Raw genomic sequence first — 12,855 nt, forward strand, 5'->3', positions numbered from 1 at the left:
TATGTCATATGTAAAATATATATACATATAAAGATATATAAAAAACATATAAATAAATATATCTCACCTGGCTAATTTTTTGTATTTTTGTAGAGATGGGGTTTCACTATGTTGCCCAGCCTGGTCTCAAACTTCTGGATTCAAGCAATTCACCATCCTCAGCCTCCCAAAGTACTGGGATTACAAGCACGAGCAACTGTGCCCAGCCAATAATTGTAAATAATATTAATAAAATACCATTACAAATATTTAAGACAGATAACATTATCCTCATTTTATAGAAAATGAAACTAAAGTAATAGTACTAACATCATCAAAAATCCCAGTGAATACTAAAAAACACTTTTCAAGCACTTAGCCTCATTTTATTTGCAAGGTTACCTTAAAATGGTTAAGCCACATATTTTGAAGTCATAGAACTATTATGTGACAGACTGAGATTCAAACTCAGATTGTTCTTACACAGAAACCCTTACATATAACCACTGTGCTGTAAACACAATCTGAAGTTTTCCTGCATATTCCTGATACTGTATCAACCAGATTGTAAAAATGACTCTGTTCCACTAGAGAACAAGAGTTTAGGAATATATAAATGAAAACTATCAAGGAAACAACCTTATCATGATATCTGAAAGTTTATGAACAACCCATTGATCCAGGCTGGAGAGGATGAGCCAACACCCATCACTGAAGCCCAAGTCCTGCTTTACAACATTTCTCTCTACTACATCCTGGGCAGCATGGAACAATGCAATTGGCCTCAAAAGACTAGAACTGGCAACAAAAATTCCCAAGTGGCCAGTTTACATGGAGAGGAAGAGAATTAGAATTTCTGGATTCATTGTTTCAAACAAGTATCCCTACTAGAAAAATGACAGGACAACTAAGACAAGTGTTTAATCAAGAGAAAGTGTGGATAACATTTCCGCACAGGATGAATGTCAACTCTGAGAGTGAATGAATAATTATGAGGTATTACAATGAATCAGAGGGAAAGCTTCCCATGTGCCTACTGTAGAAGCCTTGAAATAAAATGCTGTCTTCTTTTATATGTGCACTTCAATTCTTTCCAGTTGTCAGCAGTGGAAATTTAGAACATGAGAAATTCTCTCTTCCATTTGCCCAGTCCAAGTACGCATGTTTTGATTAAAAATAAACTTGTATTTTATGCACCTACTTGGTGTCAAGCACTATGAGAGATGAATAGGTGTACAAAAAATATAAGAAGAACACATTACTACTCACAAAACTACTAAACTGGCAGCCTGGACAGCTGGGAAAAGAATTCAGAAAGTATAGGAAAAGTCACATAGGTGATGAAATACAATCAGTGCTGTAATGAAGGTCTATACAAATCATCCACAAAACAAACAAGGAATTAGATGTCTTTTTATTAAACTCAAAGTGCTTCCATTTTTATGGAATACTAATACTAACCTAGGCCTCAACTTGGTTTCTCTTATTTTCATGTTTTCCTGTTGCTGAGTAAGCTTAAAGTATTAAGTGGTTGGTTATCTGTTTCATGTGTGTACTATGTTTTTCCCATAAGGTCATAAACTAGAAAGAAAAAGGCAACAAGTTCATGTGAAATCAAAGTAAGTTAGGGGATAGGGGAGATAAGTATGATGGGGATCAACAAGCAGTGATTGCTTGATCAGGACCAGAATGCCTTGGGCTAATTTGGATTGACTGTATTCCAGACTAAGGGGAGTCTGATGCATGTAAAACCTGAGGGTAGAATTAGATACGGAGGATCAAGGTTCTGAGAAGTCTTTAACAAGCCAAAGAAAAGTGATTGAGTTCTGTTGTTCTGATAAATCATTGGTAAATGTGTCTTATCTTTCAATATAGATACTTGCATATCAAAATTGGAGTGGGACAAGTCAAGGAATGAAGCCAAAAGGCAGTAATAGAGGCAGGCGACAGCCAAATGCCTAGGAAGATAGGAAAGTGTCCCTGGAGAACCTCTGACCTGTCCAGGTCACTATCCATAGGGAGCTCGCCTAAACATGCCCATGGTGAAAAATTCTGTCCCTTAACACATTGACAGCAACGGAAACAAATCAATGTGGAGTGGTTCAGACTAAGCCCACATGCACACTGGGAGACCTGGGTGCAGACACCAGGAATTCGTACTGTGTGCTGGGGAGGATCCTAGCCTCTTCAGCTCATGTGAGGGAGCACTGGTATTCAATTGTGAAGTGGAAACCTACCTGTAGGACCCCTCTCTTTGCTGAGAGCTTTCCTTTTGCTTAATAAATTCCACCATCCTCACCCCGCAATGTGCCTGTGTGCCTATTTTTTCCCAATCATGAGACAAGAACCCAGATTTAGCTGAACTAAGGAGCAAAAAATCCTTCATCAGTAGGATTACAGACACTAATTTAGGCTATGTTGGAAGATATTTTTAAAAATTCTTTGTTTGCATCTCCCTCTTTGCCTTCCATCAAACAGTGTTGGCTCATCTATCACTCAAATTACACATCATTCTGCTTTGCTTGGGCCGTCCTCTAATGTGAAGAGCTATGTGGTTCTAAGTCTTATTGTGATATGGAATGCTAGGGTGTAGAAATAGTTTTGAATTCAATACAGGTCTTAAAAGTACTTTTTGTTTGGTAACAGTCCTTACAATTTTCAAACTGTTTTTGAGATAGCCAACAGAGGTAGCCATAGGAATCAAGGTAACATTATTTCACATCTTATTTTCCCTAAGTACGATGATAGTATCTGTTCACAAAACTTCCACCTCACCCTACCTGCCCACTCCCCTACCACAACCAATGAGAAAGAAGAAAAGAGAGCAACTCTGTCCCCGTACATTACTTGGGTCACCTTGGAAATGACTGTGGTCCCTGACAGGAAGAGTTTTGCCTTTAGAGAGTAATACCATCTGTCAATATAGTGTCTATAATTTCTGAAGAGGAAGGGGCAAGGCAGAAGAATGAACTTGGTTTTACATTCTGGGAATAGGATAATGTTTGGATTTCAAAATGCAGTTTCAGAAAGAAAAATAGATGATTCTCTAAGCATATTTCTTGAAAATATGCTCAGCAGACATCTCAGGAGAAGGGAGCCTTAGAGTATTTTTTGAAGTCAAAGTTTTAATCTCTACTAGGTACAAGGGGTATGGAAGATTTTGCTGCATTACAGGTACACGTTTAATAGGCAAGAATTCCACTTTTTGAGAATCCAAGACACATTCCTGAGTATGAAAAAAGTTATGAGATATAGCAGGGACTCCTCTTAGAGTTCAGCTGGGCCCAGCCAAGCATGAAAATAAAGGAAAACCTTGATTTCCTTCAAGAAAGACTTGAAGCACCTGTGTAGCTTTGAAAAGTAAATGAGAAACCTGATAAGCAAGAAGGTAGTAATCACTTAAAAATCAATGAGATCACTTGGACTCGGGAAGGGGAACATCACACACCGGGGCCTATCTTGGGGGAGGGAGAGGGATTGCATTGGGAGTTATACCTGATGTAAATGACAAGTTGATGGGTGCTGACGAGTTGATGGATGCAGCACACCAACATGGCACAAGTATACATATGTAACAAACCTGCACGTTATGCACATGTACCCTAGAACTTAAAGTATAATAATAAAAAAAATAAAAAAATAAAAATAAATAAAAAAATTAAAAAAAATCATTGCCAAGGAAGTTAGAGACACAAAACGTTTGCTTCCTTGTAGAAACCAAAGATAACATCTTAACATATGTTCCTGAGTTTTCAGAGACCTGGACCCCCTCCAGTTGGAAAATGCCATCTGCTGACCCAATGTTCTAAATTTCTTCCTGAGAGGGCTGGAGGAAGTCATATCCATAAGCCAGAACTTAACATTCTTTCTGCTGACTCCAAGTTTTTAGACAAAGCTTTACTTCCTTAACCAATTATAAATCAGAGACTCTTTATATCTCCCTATTACCTGTGACGTTCTGCTTCAAGATGTCCCATATTTTTAGGTCAACCCCATAAATGGCCTCCATGTATTGGTTTATAACTTTGCCCATAACCTCTACCTCCCATCCTTTAACAATCTTTACATTTAAACCATTGGGGGAAATTAGAGTCTTAAGCATTAGCTACCATATTCTCATTGTTTGATGCCCTACAAGAAATGCCTCACTTTCTCTCAGTGCAAATCTCGATGTCAGCGTGAGGCTTTGCTGCACTGGGCAGGCAGGCCCACATTAGGTTCAGTAGCAGTTATGGGTCCTCTCTCTAGAAAAAAAAAAAATTATATGCACCTACCTGTAGAAACTATAATGTAGCAACAAAAACTAATATGCAAATATTAACATTGGTTTAACATTCACAATTCTCAGGTGTAGCTTTATGAGACACAGAAAGTTAAAGTAACTTGTTCTGCTCCAACACACAGTTGGAAGAGAGCAGTGCCAGGATTCCACCTAAATCAGTTTGGCTGAAGAGATCAAGCAATCACTCCAATAATCATCTATGGCCTTGTTAATAAAATGTGCAGGTGATAATATTTTTTTCAATATAAGTGTTTATTATAATTTAGCTGTTTCACCATAGAAGGAACACTTCATTCAGAAGCAAATTCAACATTGGAAGCAGTTCAATAAGAGTATGATGTTCTACAGAAGGAGTTGGCAAGCTTTCTCTGTGATGAGATAGATTGTATTTATTTTCTGTTTTACGGACTATCGCAACAGCTTCACTATATAGTTATTAGGGTAAAACCAGCCATAGATAATCCATAAATGAATGAATGCAACTACTTCAATGAAACTTTATTTATGGGCACTGAAATTTGAGTTTCCTGTAATTTTCATGCATCACAACATATCATTCTTCTGGTATCTTTAAACCACTTAAAAATATGAAGGCAATTTTTAGCTAGAGAGACATGCAAAAGTACACAGCTAAATTTCTAGATTTGTGAATTGATGCTTTCATATTGTCACAGAACATCTTCTAGAAGCTATGATTCTCATTTTATTTGAACCAAAAGTTAAAAAAGGAAATTACAGTATGGAGTCAGTGAGTAAAGAATTTCAAAACTATTGTACTGTAAATCTATAAATAATTATATCTGTTGCCAATTAAATATGTTACACATTCTTTCAAAATGTATTCTATAAAATACCTATTATGAGTTAGGGACTAATAATAGGAAGTTGACATGTGTTGGTGAGTTGAAAATAATTCGTATTTCTTGGACTTTACAGTCTGGTGAGGATTGTGTGTAGATAGGTATAGACATTAAACCATGAACACACACACACACACAATTACACATAGTGTTAATTTCAACAAAGTAATACTACAAGTTTCAGTTAAGCAAGATAAATATGTTCTAGAGACCTGCTACGTAATATTGTACCAATGGTCAACAAAAATGTATTGTGTCCTTAAAAATTAGTCATGAGAGGAGAGCTCATCTTAAACATTCTTTCCACAGTTAAAGAGAAGAAGAAAAGGCCAAAAAACATAGTGCATTGGAAAGAGATTGTTCTCTCTGCCTTAAGTTGGTTTGTTCATGTTGCCATTCTCAGGTGGCTATGTCAATGTCCATGGTGAGTGTGCTGATAAGCCAGCTACTGGGAGAGAGGAAACACTTTGCAAATTTCCCTGGTGTAAATATTCCCACTACAGCTGAATTAAAGTCCCCCAAATGGCATCGCTAAATGCAAGAGAACAATGCTCAAAGTCATTTTTTATAGGTGGTAAATCTGAGATTTGAAATTTGATTTTTCTTTCTTCAAGGCTTGTGTCTATTCTCTATGAAATAAGACTGTGTGTTTCCAGATGGACAGATTCTCTCATTTAAATAATTGTTTCCTCACATGACACTTAAAGATTATAGAGTTGTTGTCACCCTGTTGCTTTTAATTCCTAGCCCTGATCATTATGTTTTAACATCCAATTTTTTGCCCTCGTTTCTTATGTCATTCATTATTGTTTTTTTTTGTTTTTTAACAGCCATCTCAGGGTTTAGATAATCTATGAATACAAATTTGATGGTATATGCCACCTATTTACCCAGTCCTTAAACTATATCTTCGTGTTCTCGAATAATTATCTCCTGTTCAAGTAAGTCTAGAATCATCCCAGTGGTTTATGTTGTCAAACCAAAAATTCATTTTTAAAAGTATTACCTAATAAAAAAGTATCTGATAATTTATGTGTTCTACACATACTTAGTGTACACACACACAGGCATAAAAGGTAAGAATTTGAAAACAAACTACCAGAAATTCATACTATATATAAGAAAAGTAGGCATGGGAGTAGAAAAGGAGAGGAAAATAGATATGTACTTTAAAAACTGAACAAATGAAACACAGCATACAGCAAATTTGTATTCATGGATTGTCTGAACACTGAGACAGCTGTTAAAAGACCATCAATAATAAATGACACTTGGAATGAGGACAAAAATCAGATATTAAGAGATAATGATTGGGACTATGAATAAAAGTATCAGGATGACAACAGCTCTACATTCTGTAAATGACATGTGGGAAAACAATGACGCATACATTATACAGATGCAAATTAAGTCAAAGGAAGGGTAATGTAAAACACTGAGGAATTTTAATTCTACCTGCCATTTTTGGACATATCAAAGGTTTTTGAAGACCTTTTCTTCTTCTTCTTTAAGCAATTTGAAACATATGGAAATAGTTACAAGTATCATACCAAGAAAGTGCTTTTTTTTTTTTTTTTTTTTTTTTTTTTTTTTTTTTTGACGAATAGCTTGAGAGTAAAGGCTCTCGTTACTCCAAAGAATTTAGTGGGGATTTCCTACTAACAGTGGCATTCCGTGAGAGAAATTCGATTGGTCTTTGCTTTAATATCTTATACGTCTTGAAGTTAAAGTTCTTCAGGGGCAGAGATATACATGCTTTGCCCACTTATTGATACATTCAACAAATATTTATTTAGCATGTGTATGTTGGGGCAGAAATCTGGGGTGCTGTTAATGCACGGTTACTTGATGTGAGTCCTGCTTATATGACTGTGTGCAGTCGAAGAATTATCAAGCTATATGCTTATTCTGTATGGACTTTTCCATATGTATTTAAACACCAAAAAAAAATCTGAAAATGTGATGCAGCTACACTTAGTATAAAGCTTTTGTGATAGCTGCACAACAATGTGAATGCATTTAATGCCACTGAGCAATACACTTAAATGCGGTTGCAATGGTAAATTTTATGTTGTGTAAGTTTTATAATAGAAGAAAATAAATTTTATGAGTGTTGTACAAAACAGCGAGAGAGAACAATTTCAGTTATTTCCGTGGGCTTATTGAAAGGATGTACAGGCTTTTTGAAAGGATGTGTAATAAAGGATACATAGTAATAAGTTCAGTTTCTTCTGTAGAACTAAATGAGCTCTTTGTTTAGAGGCTTGCCTGCTATTCTCAAATTCTGCATTATGTTCTATCTTAAAAGACAGTCATTTGATTACTTGAAAAACATCTGGAATGATTAAGATCGTACACAATATGTATCAGTAATTTTTAGGGGGGGCAGGGTCAAGGTATCTCTTATGTTTATCATGCCTTTATTCACAATATCCCCAGATGGAAGGCGCCTCGTGTTAGTAATTATTTTCAAGCAAGGATTTGAGGATATTTCACAGTTTCTTCGGCAGTTAAGAGCTTAATTATTCTCATGAAGGATACCTACAGAATTCACTGTTTACATGAATCTCCTGCCATTTTTAGATCCAATTTCTCTGTGTATTTCTACCTTCTAAGACATGAAATTTTGGGCATGTTACTAAAACTCTAGTTTCTTCATCCCTAAAAGGGGCAACAAATTTTACCTAATTTATAAAATTATTGTGAAAAGTAATGTAATGCAAGCAGAGTTATTGTATCTGGCAATAATACACATTCCATAATGCTTATTATTATTCATTAAATACTTTCTATGTATTTTCTATATATCCATGATTGTACCAAATCAAGATACAGTGACAAAATCATCATGGTTGTGGCCCAAACAGGGATTTTAAACAGTAAGCTTTCTGTTGCAATCTAGGACAGGAACAATGCAAATATATAAGAAGGAAACTCAACTTCGAAGTGAGAAGGGGTGCTATCAATAAAATTTCTGTCAAGAAAGTCACATCAAAGTTAAAAAGTATGAATAAAAAGTAGTTAATTTTGAAATTCATTGCTTTGCATTGAGAAATGCATGTTGATTACAACATGAATTTATTACACAAATAAATATATAGCCAATCATAACAACTATGAAAGTTTTTAATTTATTACAAAGTTTTTTTTTCCTTAGAGATTGTATATTTGAATTATTTGCCATTTGGGAGGAAGTTCCAGTAGTCCTTTTACAATTCATTTCTTTTCTTTTCCTCCTGCTTTTTTATTAACTACGTTACTGATTTTTGAAAGCATTCTTTTAAACATGATGATTTCCCTGTTCCCCATAAAAACATCATTATCTAAAACAGAAACCAGGACATGCCTTAGTGAAAAATACCCGATATTTTAAGCAAGCATTGGCTATCCAGAAATTAATCCTAACCCATTTATGCCTGAGGTTGCAATTTTTTGAACTTTTGCAATCAGACCTTGGCGATGACCTTGAGCACTAGGATATAAATGACTCCTACGTGCTTAGCATTCCAATAATGGAACAATAAGCTTAAATTAGTTTAAAGAAGCTGGTGTCAGCTATTAACTCCAGGTTGCTTAAACAGCAGCCACCTAGTACATTAGGTCATTTTATCTGTTCAAAGTCAGCCATCAGGACCAACTCGATTTATTATTTCAAATAAAATAATCGAATATTGTCTAAGAACTCACAACACAACTTCCTTTCTCTCCAAAAAGTTTATCACATCTCTTTCAACATCCAGAATTCTTTAGCCAAAGCATATTTCTTATTTCAGTCTCCTTTTGCAGTTACTGTTACTATTCCTTTGCTACTTCTTATTTGTTTGCTCTTTGAAACATACCTTTCAGGCATGGCTATCTCTCTGTTTTTTCTATTTATGTGGAATACAAGAGTTAGTAATGGAAGTTTTCTCTCTTAGTAGTCAGCTACTTCTTTCCAAAGGAAATTAATGGAGATCCATCATGTCAGGAACATTCTTTAGAAAGGTAAAGAAGGGCGTATCAACTTCACTCTAATCGTGGGATTTGAAATTAAAAGCCAGGGTCACCCACCATCAATCCTCTGACCTACTACACTGACCTTAAGAGTTTCATTTTCCTCCTACTTCTTGAATGTTAATAAATCTAATTTTTTAAAATGCACATGACAAATTAAAAATAAGAAAAGAACAAATTGATTTTTCTCTTGGGCCCCTTTGACCCAGATGTCTGTCCATGGTTTTATGAGCCTAACTTAAAGAGCCCTGGGCAGCTACCTCCCCTCCACCTGTGGCTTATGGGAAATAAATGCTGGGTTGATACTGACACACCAGAGTTTTGAAAAGTGCTCTGTTTTTCACCGAGGTTATGACCCATCACTCAGAAGCTGATAAAAGTTAACCAATCCACTAAGCCAGATAGTTAACATTAGGAGACATGTTTTTCTGCTACAAGTATGGTAATTGTGAAAAGCACCTGCTGGGCAGATCAATAGCTGAGATGCCAATAACTACTATCTTTTGCCCAGATATTAAGTAGCTGCTTTATTATGAGAGTGTTTTTCCACTCTAAAACTTTATATATAGAAACTGTTATTATTGATTTTATATAGAACCAATATTTTATAACTTTTTTTCAGCATTACTGAGTAAAGTGAACAAAATTTATATATATTTGAGGTGTACAATGTGATGCATTGGTATATGAATAAGCTGTGAAATGATTTCAACAATCAAGCTAGTTAACATATTTATCATTTCACATAATTACCTTTTCTTATTTTTTGTTGTAAGAGTACTTAGAATCCACTCTCTTAGCAAATTTGCAGTATGTAATGCATTACTATTAAGTGTAGTCACCATGCTGTACATTGGGTCTTCAGAACTTATTCATCTTATAACTGACAGTTTGTACCTTTTGACAAGCATTTCCCCATTTCCCCCACCCTGAGCCCCTGGTAACATTCTATGAGGTCTGACATAAAAACACAGACACACAGGTTAATAGAACAAAATAGAATGCTCAGAAATAAACTCACATGTATACAATCAATTAATCTTTGACAAAGGCACCAAGAATATATAATGGGAAAAGAAAAGTCTCTTTAACAAATTGTATTAGAAAAACTGAATATTCATATGCAAAAAAGCAAAACAGAATCCTTATCTTATATCATTCACAAAAATCAACTCAGCTGGGCGTGATGGCTCATGCCTGTAATCCCAGCACTTTGGGAGGCCGAGGCGGGTGGATCACGAGGTCAGGAGATCGAGACCATCCTGGCTAACACGGTGAAACCCCATCAAGCCCGGTAAAAAATTAGCCGGGCATGGGGGCAAGTGCCTGTAGTCCCAGCAACTCGGGAGGCTGAGGCAGGAGAATGGCGTGAACCCGGGAGGAGGAGTTTGCAGTGAGTCGAGATTGTGCCACTGCACTCCAGCCTAGGTGACAGAGTGAGACTCCATCTCAAAAATAAATAAATAAATAAATCTACTCAAATGGATTCAAGACTTAAACCTGAAATCATAAAATTCCTGGAAGAAAATATGGGAGAAATGTTCCATGACAACTGTCTTGGCAATGAATTTTTAGATAAAACATCAAAAGCACAGGCAACAAAATAAAACATAAGTAGGACTACATCAAACTAAAAAGTTTCTACAAAACAAAGGAAAGAGGCAATAAAAAAGGCAACCTACAGAATGGGAGAAAATACTTGTAAACCATACATGCAATAAGGGGTTACTGTTCAAAATATATAAGAAACTTACACAACTCAGTGACACAAATAAAAATAGCCTGATTTAAAAAATAAATAACTTGAATAGACATATTCCAAAGAAGACAAATAGCCAATAGGTATATTAAAATGTGCTCATTATCACTGACCATCAGGTAAATGCAAATCCAATACAAAGTGAGCTATCTCTGAAACTAGTAGGCCTTACAAAACCTAAAAAGTTAGCACCAGGTGGCCCTAGATAGGGTCCCACCCTGCCTCGATAGTGTTCCACCCTGATAGGGTCCCACCCCTGCCAATTCCGGGAAACAACCACATGAGGTCCCACCCTGCCAATTCCAGGGGTCTCACCCTGCCTCAAAGTTCCCGGAATTATCAACTCCAGGAAAGAACCTCATAAGGTCCTGCTCTAACCAATTAAACCAAGACCCCTTGCTCAGGCTATAGCTAGACCCAATCATTTTACGCCTTAAGCTTTGTTGGAATTTCGCGCCATAAGCTGTGTTTGAACTTGTGTTAGCATATATAAACAGCCTGTAACAAGCAGTCGGGGTCCCAGGACCAACTTAGAGCTTGGGACCCTAGCGCGCTAGTAATAAATAACTCTCTGCTGTGAACCTCGTGTCGGTGATCCTTCGCGACGACCCCTGCCCAGGAGGGAATCGAGAGTTCGGTTCCAACATCTCCTCATAACTGTTAGAATGGCTGTTTCCGAAATGTCAAAAGGTAGCAAGTGTTGGTGAAGATGTGAGTGAAAAAGGGAACACTGTTGGTGGGTAGAACCATATGGGAAGAACCATACGGAAAACAGTATAGAAGTTCTTCAAGAAATTAAAAAAGAAAACCACCATATGATCCAGTAATCCCACTACTGGGTATACATCCAAAGGACATTAATTTCTCATCCCAAAGAGAACTGCACTCCCTTGTCCATTGCAAGATTATTCATAATAGCCAAGATATGGAAACAACCTAAGTGTTGATGGATGAATAAATATAGAAAATATGACACATGTGCATATATATGAATATATGAATAATATCAGCCAAAAAAAAGAAGGAAATCCTGCCATTTGCAACAACACAGAGAAATATGAAGGACATCATGCCAAATGAAATAAGCTAGATATGAGACAAAAACTACATGAGCACAATTATGTGTAAAATCTATAAAAGCCTAACTCATAAAAGTAATTTTGATAAATAATCTAAAGCTATCTATAGCAGGATCTCAGAGTAGGAAGTCTTGATCAGAAAAAAAACATCGATGATTTCAATTGTATGTATTCTCGGGAGATAGACAACAAATGCTATCTTCAGAAAGAAATGAAGAGAGAAAAAAAAAAAGCAGGCTTTTCTAGAACCAGCCACGTCTAAGAGATAAATCACCTTTATGGTCTGAAATGTGGCCATCATCACTCATATGTATCCCTCTACAATTGTCCCTAATATTAATGGATTAGGTACAAAACCTGTGTCTCTAATAACAGTTACAGAATAATGTACAAAATGCTCATAGGATTTTGAGGCCAGATTTCTCAAATTTTAATTAATGTAAATAAGAACTATTGGAATATTTGTTATAAATGCAGCATCGCAGACACCATTCTCAGATTGCTGATTCAGAGACAGAGTTCATGCTATGATCCATAAGACCTTGCACTATCTAGTCTCTGTCTCTTCCACCTTCAAGTTGCACCAGACGTTCCCCTTCTCTTTCTGTACCAGCTACTCTCATTTGGCCCAAAATGCTATTGTATGTGCTGTTCTTTGTTTCTGAAAATACCTTACTTTTCTTGCTTGATTTAGCTAGCAAACTTTAAATTCTATTCTATGTATTAGTTAAAACTTTGACTTCTAAGGACAGCAATCAGTGACCTTCTGGGATTAATTAAATATTTCAATTAGAGTTCTCACACCATGTAGCTTTCTCTCTGTAGTAATCATATATATGTTTATATACTTAATATCTGATTTCTCTTTTAGAATGTAAGCTCCCTGAAGGGAGGAACTCGAGT

This window comes from Colobus angolensis, unplaced genomic scaffold, assembly GCF_000951035.1.
Source record: "Colobus angolensis palliatus isolate OR3802 unplaced genomic scaffold, Cang.pa_1.0 Scaffold290, whole genome shotgun sequence".
Classification (NCBI taxonomy): Eukaryota; Metazoa; Chordata; class Mammalia; order Primates; family Cercopithecidae; genus Colobus; species Colobus angolensis.